At 41.8% G+C, this 14,693-nt stretch overlaps 1 non-coding gene across 1 annotated transcript; it reads right to left on the bottom strand.

Moving 5' to 3' along the window:
- Window positions 1-5,420: 5,420 nt before the first annotated feature.
- On the bottom strand, window positions 5,421-5,527 carry LOC138149658 (U6 spliceosomal RNA). Its single transcript, XR_011165385.1, has one exon. It is a non-coding gene; the product is annotated as a U6 spliceosomal RNA (small nuclear RNA).
- Window positions 5,528-14,693: the final 9,166 nt, after the last annotated feature.

Genomic DNA, 14,693 nt, shown 5'->3' with positions numbered 1-14,693 from the left:
GAAGGAACATAGCTATCTCATGTGGTTGCAAAGCTAAAAAACTGGGATCACATATGCCAAGTGATTTGCAAACTTTATAGTGCTATGTCAATGTTATCTATCAATTTTTGTTTGTTTGTTAAGAGGCAGCATTGAATGCTGTCTGCATTGAGTACTTTATTTGGAGTCAGGAAGGTTTGAATTTGTCTCAGACTAGTTGAACAATCCTGGGTAAGTCATATGATGTCTCCGAGCCTCAGTTTGTAAATAGAGATAATAATAGAGGATCCAATAAAATAATATATGAAGTTAGGTGAAGTTATGTAAAATATGTGAAGTTATAGAAATGTTATCATCATCATGTTGCTAATAATAACTATTACAATTGTTAGATAGTGTGGTGCAGTTGATTGAACCCTGGATTCAGCATCAGGAGCACTGGGTTTCTGCCTCTTACTGGCATGTGACCATGGGATAGGTTAGTTTTTGTTTACTTTTTTTGAACCTTTGTTTCCCCATTAGTAAGATGGGAAATAATAATAATATATGCATAATTCACCTCACAAGGCTATTGTGAGAATGAAATATGTGTAGGGTATGCTACAATCACAAAGAGTTATATGAATGCTAGCTTTTACAAGCTTGCAGGGTTCTAGGCTTGCCAGTATTTCCAACAGTGTGAAAATCTTGAAACCATAGAAATATGGTCAAGGATTCCACATTGCATTCCTCTCTTCATTGGACACATGCATACCTCCCACCCTGGAGGAGGGACACTCCTGTCAGGGCCCACCTTTCCAGGACTCTGGGAATAGGATCTGGGGCAGCTGGTGACCTCAAGCAGGGAGGTGGGTTACTAGGGGAGCAGAGGCAGAATACAGTTTCCATGCTAACACTGCTTTCCAACCCTCTTCTGTGGCTGTCTTGTCTTGTAAAGAGACAGCTGATCAGTGATAATTCTGCATTTGCTGTTTTCCTGGCACTGAGCTTAGGTGTTGTTGACAATAAAAGCTAAGATAAGTACCCTAGGAGGCAGCTAGGTAATTCAGTGGTTAGAGCATTGGGCCTGGAGACAGGAAGACCCAAATTCAAATCCTATTTAAAAAACAAATTATGAGAGAGGATTCTGGGAAGATGGTGGAATAGTTCAGAAAATTCCAAGCTCCCAAGATTTTCCTTCACAAAAGAGATAAAACAGTGCCTCAGGGTAAACATCAATAGGTGAAAATAAATAAGAGAAGGGGTAGAACATGGGTCCTCTTGGGACAGTCAGAGAAGATCAGAAGAAAAATCCTGCCTTGTGCAGAGTAAACACCTCCAGGCTAGAGAACAATTAACCAGCAAGGGGCAAACCCTAGGGTTAGCCGAGTTGGGAGGCTGCCTCAGCCCCAGTCACAGGACAGTGAGCAGAATTGGGCATCTGAGCTGGGAAAATCAAGGGAACTTCTGCTGACAAGGAATGCCAGACCCAGCTGTGCTGCTGCGACACAGATGGGCAAGAAGGAGCCAGTAGACAACTGGTGACTGAAGAAGCAGTGGGGTGAGGATGCCGGCTGTGGACGCTTACAGGAGGCTGGAGGCCTTGGTTTGAGATCAAGGTCAGAGGAGACAACTGAAGAGGATCTGAGGCCAGAAGCACCATCCCCCATACCCCAAGACTAGAGGTGATTACAAAAAAAATTAAGCTATTACCCCAAAAAAATCACTGAAAAGGAGAAAGAATCTAACTATAGAGACTTACTATGGAATAGAGAAGATCAGGATTTGTCTTTACAGGAGGATAATGAAGCAAAGAAACCCTCTTCTACTCCAAAGAGAAATGTGAAATGGTCATCTGCCCAGAAAGAATTCATAGGAGAACTTAAGAAAAAACTTTGAAAATCAAATGAGAGAGATTGGGGGGGAGAGGGTAATAAGAACAGGGGGCGGCTAGGTGGTGCAGTGAGTAAGAGCGCCGGCCCAGAGTGGCCCAGAGTTAGGAGGACCCTGGATCAGTTCCGGCCTCAAATACTTAACACCCACACAAAAAAACTGGCCATGTAACCTTGGGTAAGTTACTTAACCCCAATTGCTTAAAAAAAAATAAGAACAGTCCAGGAAAAACAAGGAGATTATGAAAAGAAAGTCAATTAATTAGAAAAGGGGATCCAGAACCCATATGTACAAAAATATTTATTGTAACTTTTTTTGTGGTGGCAAAGAATTGGAAATTAAGGGTGTACCCATCAATTGGGGAATGGCTAAACAAGTTGTGGTATATGAATATAATGGAATACTATTGTGCCATAAGAAACAAAGAGCAGATGGACTTCATATCTACCTGGAGAGGCTTATACGAACTGATGCTCAGTGAGGAGAGCAGAACCAGGAAAAATTTGTACACAATTACAGACACAGCGTATGTGTGACAACCAACTCTGATAGACTGGACTCTTCTCAGCAACGCAGGGCTGCAAGGAAACTCCAAAAGACGCATGATGGAGAGAGATGTCTACACTCAGAGAAAGAACCAGAAAGAACAGAGTTTGAACGCAGATTGAAGCAAACTACCTGCTCTCTTTCTTTTTCTTGTTTGGTTTGGTTTCCTTGTTCCCATTGTTCATTCCATCTGATACAATCCTTCTCTATAACCTGACCAATGTCTAATGTGAAAGTATCTGCAGATCCTTTACCTGATTGTATGCTGCCATGGGGGGGGGCGGTTGGTAGGGAGGGAATATTTGAAACTCAAGGAATTGAGGAACTGAATCTTGTAAACATAAAAAAAAAAAAAAAAAAAAAAAAAAAAAAAAAAAAAAAAAAAAAAAAAAAAAAAAAGGGGGGGGGGGGATCCAAAATCTTAAAGAAGAAAACAACTCTTTGAAAATCAGAATTGGGCAAGTGAAAGCCAACAAAGTCACAAGAGAACAAGAAATAATAAAACAAAACATAAAGAATAAAAAAAAGAAAATATGAAACATCTCATAAGAAAAACAACTGATCTAGAGAACGGATCAAGAAGAGAAAACATAAGAATAATTGGACGACCTGAAAGCTATGATCAAAAGAAAAAAAAAGAATCTTGATACAACAATACCAGAAATAATTAGAAAAAATTGTCTTGAAGCATTAGAACAAGAGGGGAAAGTAGAAATAGAAAAAAATCTACTGATCACAACCTGAAAGAGATTCTATGAGGAAAACCCACAGGAATATTATAGTCAAATTCTGAAACCCCTAGCTCAAGGATAAAATATTACAAGCAACAAGAAAAAAACTATGTTTTATTTTTTAAAAACTTTACAAGAACTTGTAACCAATAATAACATTGCCATAGACACTACAACAGCACTGTCAGCCTTATTAAATGTATTTTTCTATATACCATGTTTCCCCGATACTAAGACACTGTCTTATTATTTTTTTTGGACAGAAAAACACCAGAGGGCTTATTTTCAGGGGAGGGCTTATTTTAATGAACATTGACAGCAATTTTAATAAACAGGTAAATGTGAACAAAAAAATGTACCTTTATTCAATAATGAATTCAATAAAGAACAGGATGACGCGCTCACTGCTGCAGCTCTGATTGGATGCAGCTCGGAGCGCGGTGTGCGTTTCATGGGGGGGTGGGGACGGTGTAGCGCAGGGGATCACCTTCACTACAGTAGCAATCTCAATAGGGCTTATTTTCGGGGGAGGGCTTATTTTAGAGGAATCTTACACAGTAAGGGGAGGGCTTATTTTCGGGATAGGTCTTATTATTGGGGAAACACGGTACAGATTATCTATGCATCCATCCTCACTATATTTCCTTCCACTAATAACTGAAAATTTCAATGACCACACCCTATAGTGCCAATGAGATATTCAGCAGCTATGAATATATCAGTGTAATTCTGAATAGCAGAATATAACAGACTCTCCACATGGAAGACAGAACCAAAACATTTATTCAACACCAGAAAGTCAAATCCATCATAGTAACAAAGAAATCTATACACAATAACCATGTAGGGGGCACCACCATCCCCAAACCTTCCCCCTGCTAGGGGTTTCCCACAAATGAAAACTTACAACTCACTGCCTGCTTCCTTTCTCTCCCTCAGCTCTAACTACTCTGACCAGCTTCCTCTGGACTCTGCTCCACCCTTCCTATTCCTACCACTACAGGCTTCATGTGACTCAAACTCATGTGTCTTAGGTTTCCATGTGACTTAATCAGGTCACATGGGCCTATTAACAGATGGGAAAATCTTCCCATTTACATTATGTTACATAACCACCAACAAAAACAACCATAGAAATCCTATCATTAGTGATGATCTCATCCTTACTCTTACTACTATCTCCAATGTTCATTATTTTAGCCTAAACTTAAGAATTACAAGCCTTTATCCTGTAAAAATACTTTAATCAATTTATTTGGTAAAAAGAGACTATTATTGAATTTATAGTTCAAAGCTTACCTCAGCCCTTTTACCTATGTTCATTAATCATTGATTATTCTCAACAAACCACAATGAAATATCATTGATATTTCACCTATATCTCTTATTTGGTGCCTAAGCAGGAATAGTAGGTACTGCCTTAAGCTTATTAATTCAAATAGATTTGGAACCCTTATTGGTAATGATCAAGCTTATAATGTAATTATGACCACGTATGCTTTTGTCATGATCTTTTTTATAGTAATACCAGTAAGGATTGATGACTTTGTAATTGATTAGTTCCACTAATAATTGGTGCTCCAGATAAAACATTTACTCAAATAAATAAGTTTCTGGTTTTTTTTCCTTTTGCCACCCTCATTCCTTTTGTTACTTGCATCTTTAATGGTTAAAGTCAGTGTCACCACATGCCAACAATCTCACATATGCAGGTTCCTCCAGCAGATTTTGTAGCCCTAAAATACTGGTACCTAGCAGTTTCTCCAAAGCGTACTATGAGAGCTCAGAAATATTCACTTAAATTTTTTTTTTTAATTTAAGCAGATCTAGATTGTTTGCTTTATTGTGACATCAGTTTAGGCAACTTGTCTAAATACTTATGGACCAAAAGTCTACATACAGCAGGGGCAGGCTGTTGACCCTTGGTCTGTAGAATAGGATTTGCTTGCTAGCCTAGAACCCTGAAAAAGCAACCCCCGGCACTTTAGAGATCATAACCCTTGTGATGGAGAAGAGTGCTGGCTATGGGCCAAAGGCAATGACCCTTGAGTCCAAAAGAGAGCTTCACTTAAGGGGAACTTAGTGAGAACTCAATGAAAGAAGAAAAGAATTCCCAGTAAATTGAAGCTGTGATTTACTCCTTTATCACTGTGTGTTTTCTGTGCATGTGTCTCCCAACATTTTTGTACTTTAAGGTTGAACTCATTTTTCACATGGACCTTGTGTGTATAAGGAGAGAGTATGCCCCTGGTTCCCTGGTGAATTGGTTATATATATTTTTTTGCTTTTTGGAAAAATATGGAATGCTTCTTGAATTTGGGTGTCATCCTTGTTCAGGAGCCATGCTATTCTTCTCTGTATTGTTTCAATTTTAGTATATGTGCTACCAAAGTCAACATGAAATGTAACCTTTTTTTTTTTTTTTTTTTGCTTTTTGGAGGGAGGAGAAGGCAGGACAAGGTCACACAGATAGTAAGTGTTAAGTATCTGAGGTCAGATTAGAATTCAGGTCCTCCTGACTCCAGGGCTAGTGCTCTATTCACTGTATCACCTAGCTGTGCAGGGAATTGTTTTTCAATAACTGCTTTTTTATATATCTGATGTAGTAAACATTTTTTCTAAAAGTTAATTAAATCATGCCCATAATCTCTGGGACACACACAATGAGTCCTTGTGAGTCACATTACTAGAAAAATCCGGCCCCTAAGAGTTAACCCTACAACTTTGCATTGTAATAGTTGCCCTCTGGGAAGGAAGGGAGGCAGAGGAAGGGAGGAAGGAAGGGAGGAGGGAAGAAAAGGAGGGAGGAAGGGAGGAAAGAAAAGTAAGGGAAGAAAAAGAACTAAGGAAAAGGAAGGGAGAAAAGAAGGAAGGAAGAAAAAAAGAGGGAAGGAAAAGGAAGGAAGAAAAGAAATAAGCATTTATTAAGTGTAGGTGTCTGAGCCCACCAATGAGAGGAGGAGTTGGGGAATTAGCCCCAGAGGGAGTCCTACCCTCCTCAAGTTTATCCCCAAGGGTTTGGTATTTTACTACCTAGAAGATATGTGTCCTATCTTATACAAAAGTTATATATTCCTTCTTCCAAATCATTTGTAAAAAAGTTAGCACTCAGACCAGTCCTAGTCCTGGAGTCTGCCTGCCTCAAGCCCCTCCCCACTCTAATCCATCCTCTAGTCAGTCACTAGAATGATTTCCCTGAAGTCCAGGTCTAACCAGATCACTTTGGCTTTGATACATATCACTTCAGTCCAGCAGGACCATTGCCAGTGGCCTTGTCTTGCCCCAGGCCTCTGATGACTCTGGAGGAGAGAGTGAGGCTGATGACTTTGCATAGCTCTGTCTCATTTAAATCGAATTCACTTTGGAGTCAAGACGTCACCTCCTGACGTCATCCTTCCTTCAGGAAGGATGAAGAACAACCATCACCAATGGCAATCCAGTGACATTGGCCTCCTTGTTATTACAGGAAGAAGACACTCTATGTCTCAGCTCTGGGGATTTTCTCTGATTGTTCTCCCAGCCTTAAACACTCTCCTTCCCCATCTTTGCCTACTGCCTTCTCTGGCACTGTCTCAACTAAAATCCCATTTTCTACAGGAAGCCTCCCCAACCCCTCTTACTCCTAATGCCTTCCCTGTTTATTTTTTCCTATACAGGGCTTTTTTGCTTGTTGTTTTCCCCCATCACATTGTGAATTCCTTGAAGTCTTTTGTGTATTTTTGTATCCTCATCACTGAGCATGTGCCTGACCCATTATTCCAGAGGCAGAAGGATCTTGTGTTCACAGGAAAGTACCCGTGTATCCATGCTTTAGCCATTCTGTGTCTGCAGGCCCCTCCCAGCTCTGACATTCTATGTTCTAAGGGCCCTCTTTGCTCTGACATTCTATGTTCCAAAGTTTCTTCTAAATCTGACATTCTATATTTTTAGATACCTCCCAACTCTGTGGCATTCTATCTTCTAAACTCCCAATTTGAAACTCTATGGCCCATCTATGTTTCTGCTGAAGAATTTTCTAACACAATCTGTCCCTGTCCAAATCTTCATCCTGTCCTGGAAGACAACACACAGGACTCACAACTACAACTGCATCAGTGTTGGTTCCAATCCTTTATTTTGATGTCATCTTAGCCTAGACCTTCCTCCCCCAGAACGTGCAGGATACTGGCCCCAGGGCCTGGAATGAGTTTGAACCTCTCCAGGGTATACACCACACTCTCCCTGGAAACAAGTGATAGGTCTATCAATGTACTCATTCATGCTGAAGACCAAAGAAAGGTTCTGAGATGATATAAAGGAAGTTCCTCTTCTATGGGGATAGTTTCTACCTTCCTAGTCTCATTATAGCTTGTACCTTCCTAGTCTCATTATAGCTTGTACCTTCCAGCTAAACTAGACTTGTTTCTGTTCCTCACACTTGTCATTTTATTTCCCATCTCCATAACTTTGCCCAGACTGTCTCTCAAAACGGGAAAACTCTCATTGCCTTCTGATCTGTCTCTCTTAGAATTCCTAGTGTGGTGGATAATTTGCAGTGAAGTCCCCTCCATTCTGAAAAATCAAATCTAGAGTGGCTTCAGCATCCACTAGACCTAAGTTTAGAGGTCACCTGACCTTGCAGGAATCTGGAATTTAGAGCAATGGAGACCCTCCCCAGTGCCACCTCAGCACAAGACATGCCAAATAAGGACAGAAGTGCTTTCTCAAATGTACATTGGATGATCTACTGTTTCCTTGTTCCCGTACTTGAGGTAGATTGCCGGGTTTAGACTGTACACCTAACTTCCAGCCAATGGAAGAAAAGAGTCAGGAGGGGGGTGGGGGAGAATTCCGCATTAGGGCTTTATAACTTCCCCGTTTCCTTTTGTAAACTGCTTCTCCTCCCTGACCATTTGTCAGGAGGGTGGCCCTTTCTTGAGATCATATTAAACCATTCTTTTCTGCTTCCTACCTTGAGAAACCTCTGAGTATTATTTGGGTAAGGATTTCTGTTGCACACAGTTTTTGGGGTGCACACACTAGCTTCCTTCAACACCCACCCTCAAGCATCATTTTCTCTATGAAGCTTTCTTGATCTCCCAGCTGTTAGTGCATTCCTTCATTAAACATGACCTTGTGTTTACTTTTTTCTATATTTTCTATATACTTATATATGTACACATTATCTCCCCCAACAGAACAGTAACTTCTTGAGGGCAGGGAGTGTTTCATTCTTGGTTTGCTTTGTGTCCCCTGCCCCTAACACCTTCCCTGGTGCCTTAGGCAGCAAGCATTTATGAAACATGTATGTGTTAAATCCCTGTTAAGCACTGAGGATACAAAGGCAAAAACAGTTCTACCCTCAGCAAGATCCTTTTCCAACCGGGGAGACAATATTCAGACAGCTCTTTTCATACAAGATATATACAGTGTACATGGAATTAATCCCAGAAAGAAGATGCTTGGATAGGGATGGAAGATCAAGAAAGGCCTCCTGCAGATGGTGGGATTTTAGCTGAATGTTGAAGGAAGTCAGAGATACTAAGAGGTAGGTAGAGGTGAGGAGGGGAAAGCATAGCAGACATGAGGGACAGTGAATGCACAGGTAAGAAGGTGAGTGAAAAAATGATACAGGTTTTTTTGTTGTTGACTCTTTCAGTCGTGTCCAACTCTTTGTGACCTCATTTAGGGTTTTCTTGGCAAGAATACTGGAGTGGTTTGCCATTTCCTTCTCCAGCTCTTTTTAATGATGAGGAAACTGAAGCAAACAGGGTTAAGTGACTTGCCCAGGGTCACACAGCTAGCAAACATAAGGTCACATTTGAACTTGGGTCTTCTTGAGTACAGGCCCAGCGCTATATCCACAGCGACACCTAGCTGCCAATGATATGGGTGGGAAACAACAAATAGACCAGTGGTAGCCAGATCTTAGAGAGTACGGAGAGGAGTAAAGTATAATGCTTTATTTTTGATCCTGGAGGTAATAGGGAGCCACTGGGGTTTATTGAGTGAGGAGAGAAGGTGATGGTATACACTTTAGGAAAATAGTTTTAACAGCTGTGTGGGAGGATGGATTGAAAAAGAGAGAGGCTTGAGGCTGGGAGACCACTTGGAAAGCTACTGGAATAGTCCAGGCAAGAGGTGATAAGGGGATGCTGAACTAAGGTGGTGACTGTGTAAGTGAATTATTTCCATTTCCATAGTGAAAGATATGTATGTGTGTGTGTACACATGTATGTATATATGGGTGCATGTGTTTATGTTGATGTAAAACATATACATGTGTATATACTGCATACATACAAATACACAGATATAAATATGCACATCACACACACATATATGTAAAATTTACCAACAGATTAGATAGGCTGAACATCTCTCTGATTTTCCTCATAGACTGTTACTCTGTTAGTCATGACCTCTGATCCTCACTCCCTCAGTCTCCCTGTCTGTCCCATGTGGCCCCCTGGCTTCTTTCTGGAATCTTTTTCAAGGCCATTGGAAATAGGTCTCAAGCTTTTCTGGTGTGTCACACACTTCTAGCTTTTGGTCCTCCCAGGAGTTATTATAATAATGATGTAGTAGGCACGCTCAGGCATGTGCCCAGAAGAACTGAACAAACCCCCTTCACCTCTAGCATCTTCTAAACAAGGTGTGATTTCCCCTTGTCTGGAATCCTCATTGCCCCAGTGGTCTTTGTTTGCACAGTGATAATGAAGACCATTGAGGTGACATTATATTAACTGGCCTTAAAAGGGCATTGCATGTCCCTTTAAAAGGGACCCACTAGGGAGACAGATGCAGGAATGAGGCACAGGCACACACACACACACACACACACACACACCATGTAAACTTAGAAAGAGACATAACATCAAGTGTTTATTAAGCATCTATTATGAGTCAAGGGATGTACTAAGCACTGGAAATAGAAATACAAAGTATGAAATTATATAAAAGAATATAAATTTCTTGAGAATAAAGATAATTTCATACTTTGTATGTGTATTGTTGTTGTTAATGTGTTTGTCCTCTGTTTTCAAAGAGGACCATGACATCAGAGAAATGAGGACATGACTTGCAGTTGACTTTGATTTCAGTGGGGGAGGGCTGTGCGAGGTCACCACCTCACGTTCTCCTCCAGAGCCATCTGGGGCCAGTGACCAGATATTCATCAGGATGACTGGAGATGGCCCAGGCTGCAGTGGGAGACCCTGGCCCTTTTAGGCCAAGGTCTTTTCAGGTACTCACTTAGAGTGAGGTTATCCCCATTCAGTAAAGGGGCCCACCCCCTGAGTAACTGTATTTATATATCCCCCAAAAGAGGGGAATACAATCTGGTCAATCTGACTCTGCCCCAGGTCCCTCACATATGTATATGACAACATTTTATTTATATATGTATTTAAATGTGTATATATATATGTGTGTGTGTGTGTGTGTGTTGTGTATAAGTATGAAAATACACACATATGCACGTGTGTGTATGTATTGTGTGCATATATAAATACACACATACACATGGGTGTATGTGCACACAAACATATGTGTAAATGTGTGTGTGTATATATAGATTAAATACTTATAAAATAAAAACAAATTAGTTAAATATTATCCATGGTGATTAGGGAAGGAGGACATTAGCAATTGGAGAAATCAGGAAAAGGTAGCACTGAGCTGCAGTGTGAAGGGAGAGAGGAACCCCATGAAGCAGAAGTGAGGAGGGAGGGCATTCCAGGCACAGGGAATGGCTTAGTACAAAGTCATGGAGAGGAGAAATGAAGGACCTTGTGTGCAAGACAGTGGCCTGATCATAGAGTGTAGGAAAGAGAATGATATCAAATGAGGCTGGAAAGATAAATTAGGATCAGCTTGTGAAGCGTTCTAAAAGCCAAACAGATGAGTATATATTTTATCCTGGAGGTAACAGGAAACCACCGGAGTTAATTGAGTACAGGCGAGTGACGTGGTCAGATCTATGGTTAAGTAAAATCACTTTGGCGTCTGTGAGGAGGACGATTGTAGTGGGATGAGACTTCAGACAGGGAAACCACCTAGCAGGTTATTAAGTTAGTACAGAAGAGAGCTAATGAGGGCCTGCCTTCACCAGAGTAGCTAGATGGTACAGTAGTGGGCCTGGAATCAGGAAGACCTGAGCTCAAATGTGACCTCAGACGTTAACTAGCTGTGTGGCTTTGGGCAAATAATTTAACTGATTTCAGTCTGCCTCAGTTTCCTCACCTGTACAATGGGAATAACAGCATCTACTTCCTGGGGCTGTTGTGAAAATCATCTTCTCCCCCTCCATTTCTTTTTCAGTTCCCTTCCCAGGTTGGAATGTAAGCTCCTTGAGGGGCCAGGCCCTCTTTCTGCTGTACTTGTATCCCTAGTCCTTAGCACAGTGTTTGTGGCATATAGTAAACACTTAATAAGTGCTTGTTGACTCTGTCCCAGAACATGAGCTGTTCAGATGACTCTAAAGAGGAAGAAGGATGAGCACAGAAGAAAACCCTGGTGTGATAGTAATGGCAATTAAAGATTCCCCTGTATTGGCTTGGTTTTCAAATTGATTGTGTTAAAACCCAGAGCTTGTTAATCCCACCTGTGGGATGGACTTTTTGATGTGAAAAGAAAGTCCTGAACTGGGAGGAGCTGGTGACGTAGATTTGGAGAGACAAGAGAGAGGCGGAAGATCTTTTTGGAAGCAGCACTTCGTGGAGAGAGAGAGGCTAAGAGAATTGCTTGTGGCCGCTTTGAATTGCCCTGGACTTTTGAGACCTGCCCCCTGAGCTGCCAAGGACTGAGGAGACATGGCTGTTTTGCTGGTACTTTGTCTGTCTGTTTTGATGTTATTTTGCCAGATTTGTCCACTGGTGAAAGACAGTCCTTTTGTTGAAGAAGTCCTGGAACCTGGCTGTTCACTAAGAATCCCTGAGACTGTCCTGCAGACAGAGAGTGAATACTGTCCACTGGTGAAGGACAGTGCTGTTGTTGCAGGGGTCTGGAGACTGTCCTGCAGACAGAATGAATACTGTCCACTGGTGAAGGACAGTGCTGTTGTTGCAGGGGTCTGGAGACTGTCCTGCAGACAGAGTGAATACTGTCCACTGGTGAAGGACAGTGCTGTTGTTGCAGGGGTCTGGGAGCCTTTCTGTTGGCTCAGAAGCCCTGAAGAAGGATTTTCTTGTTGTATGTTTACAGAAATCCTGGGAGAGGGCTTTGCTAATGTGTTCAGGGGTTCTAGGACTGTTCTACAGACAGAGGATAAATTCATGAAGGGATTGGCAATGTATCTTATGGCCTTGCTAAGCTTTGTCTCCCCAGGAACTAAGATTGCTGAGAACTTGCCTCTTGTCAAGATGAAGAAAAGACCTCCATTTGGGTATTAAGTGCTGTGTTTAAACTTGATGTAACTCTGGGGTAGATTCAATTGTGATCCAGGGGTGGGGAACTTTTGACCTTATTGTGCTCTGTGATTGACAAATGAAGGTACTTTACCTATGTTTGGAAACTAATCTCCATTTGAGAAGAGGGGTTTTGTGGTGGACCAAATGAAGGTATAGCCTAGGGGTGGAGAAGTATTTAGAACAGGGACTTTGTAATTGATTGAATGATTGGAAGGTCCTGGGGTGGGGTAGTCCTTGGAGATTATTTAATCACACTTAGTAAATGCTGTATTTGGAATGATGTCATGTTTTTATCTTCTCTGTTCTTGGTTGGTCACTGAATAAAATGGAGAGCACCTATGCTGGTATTTTGAACCTTGGGAAGTTGCCTTTGCTTGGCATTACATTACACCTGGGCAGCCTAGACTGGAAACACGAGTTATAGAATCATAGATTTTCAGAGTTAGAAGGAACCCGAAAGGCCATCTGCTCCAACATGTATCTGGCCAAGAATCCCCTGTGCCGTCCCTGAGACACGGTCATGGTCCTCCAGCCTTGACTTGAAGGGCTTTAGTAAGGAAAAACCTACACCTTCTAAGACAGACTAGTCCACTATTTCCTAGTCTATTCTGACTATTTTATTTTTAATCTGTATCTCTGAAACATTCAGGCATTGCTTCTAATTCTGTCATGTAAGGCCAAATTTAGGAAGTTCTTCTTCCAGATAGCAGCCCTTCAAATGCTTTAAGGCAGTTACAATGTTTTCTCCAAGGGTGCTCTTCTCCAGGCTAAAATTCCCAATTCCTTTGGCCTCTTCTCATGGTGTGGCCTAGAGACCCTTCACTGTTCTGATTGTCTATCCGTGAATGCTCTCCAGTTAGCCACCAGTGTTCCTAAGGAGCCTAAACCAGGGTTCACGCTAACACTTATTGGTGTATGACCCTAGGTAAGTCATTTAACTCCTTGGGCCTCCAGGAGGAGGTATTTAACTCTGTGGTACTTGGAAATGAACACAGTATTTCCAGGATGGCCCAACCAGGGCAAAAACCAGGGGCTGCCACCTCCCTGGTTTGGGGGCACAGTGTGTCTTTTAATGAAGCCTAAAAGTTGCATTCGCTTTGTTGAAGGCCAGGTTACACCTGGAACTGACATTGAGTTGGGAGACTCAGTCCATTCAGATGAAAGTGAATCACATGAAAGGAGAGGGTTGCTTGATACCCCCAGAATAGGGAGAAGAGCACTTTTCTGACTACCAAAGGCCTCAGCTATTATTGGGGGGAGGGGCAAAAATAAAATCCACCCAAATCCAGATCCTTTCTTATTAACCTCACTTCCTGATCAGCTACATGCTTTGTCACTCCCCGAACCATGGCTTGAACCTCCTTCCCACCAGTAATCTGAACTCTGCCCTGGGTTCTTTAGCTACATCAGGTCAGTTTTGGACTCTAAACTATTTCCAGTCAACTCTACACCATGAAGTCACTACGAACATACCCTCTCCCTCTTCTAGCTCCCCTTTACATGTTGTTTCCCCGTTCAAGTGTAAGCCTCCTGAGGGCAGAGACCCTTTTTTTGTTGCTTGTATTTGTATCCCCAGAGATTATAGCATAGAGCCTAGCACATGCAGCAAGTACTTCATAAATGCTATCTGTCTCTCTCTCTCTTTTTTTTTTTTTTTATAAGCAATCGGGGTTAAGTAACTTGCTCAAGGTTACATGGCCAGTTATTTCTGGTTGTGGTGCTGAGTGTCTGAGCCCGGGATTCGATCTCCAGGTCGTCCCAACACTGGAGCCGGTGCTCTTACTCGCTGAGCCACCTGGCCGCCCCAATATCTGTCTCTTTCTGTGTCTCTGTTTCTCTCCTCTCTGCTTTCTTGCTTTGGGGTAACCACAAGCCAGAATCTGATGCTCTCCCAGGGGAAAACTTTGGGTGAAGGCAAAATAAACCAAGAGATTATTATTGGGAAAAGCCCTTAGTGTGAAGTCAATCCAACAAGTCAGGGCCCAGAGCCCAGATGACAAACATACAGGTTACGATAATAATAACATCATAGCTCACATTTATAGAGCACATTCCTCCCCTGCGTCATCATAAAGCAAAAGTAACTTTGGGCACTAAAACTACCTTTGAAGAAACCCATTATGGGGTAGTGTAAGGGTTATGGGATTTAAAGATCTTCCATGCCCCGTTGGACTTG

The sequence above is a fragment of the Petaurus breviceps genome, unplaced genomic scaffold (genome assembly GCF_028583685.1).
Source record: "Petaurus breviceps papuanus isolate PSGF00001 unplaced genomic scaffold, PetGlider_PUasm1.0 90847, whole genome shotgun sequence".
Classification (NCBI taxonomy): domain Eukaryota; kingdom Metazoa; phylum Chordata; class Mammalia; order Diprotodontia; family Petauridae; genus Petaurus; species Petaurus breviceps.
Note: the sequence above shows the minus strand (reverse complement) of the source record. Positions and strands in the feature narration are given on the sequence as shown.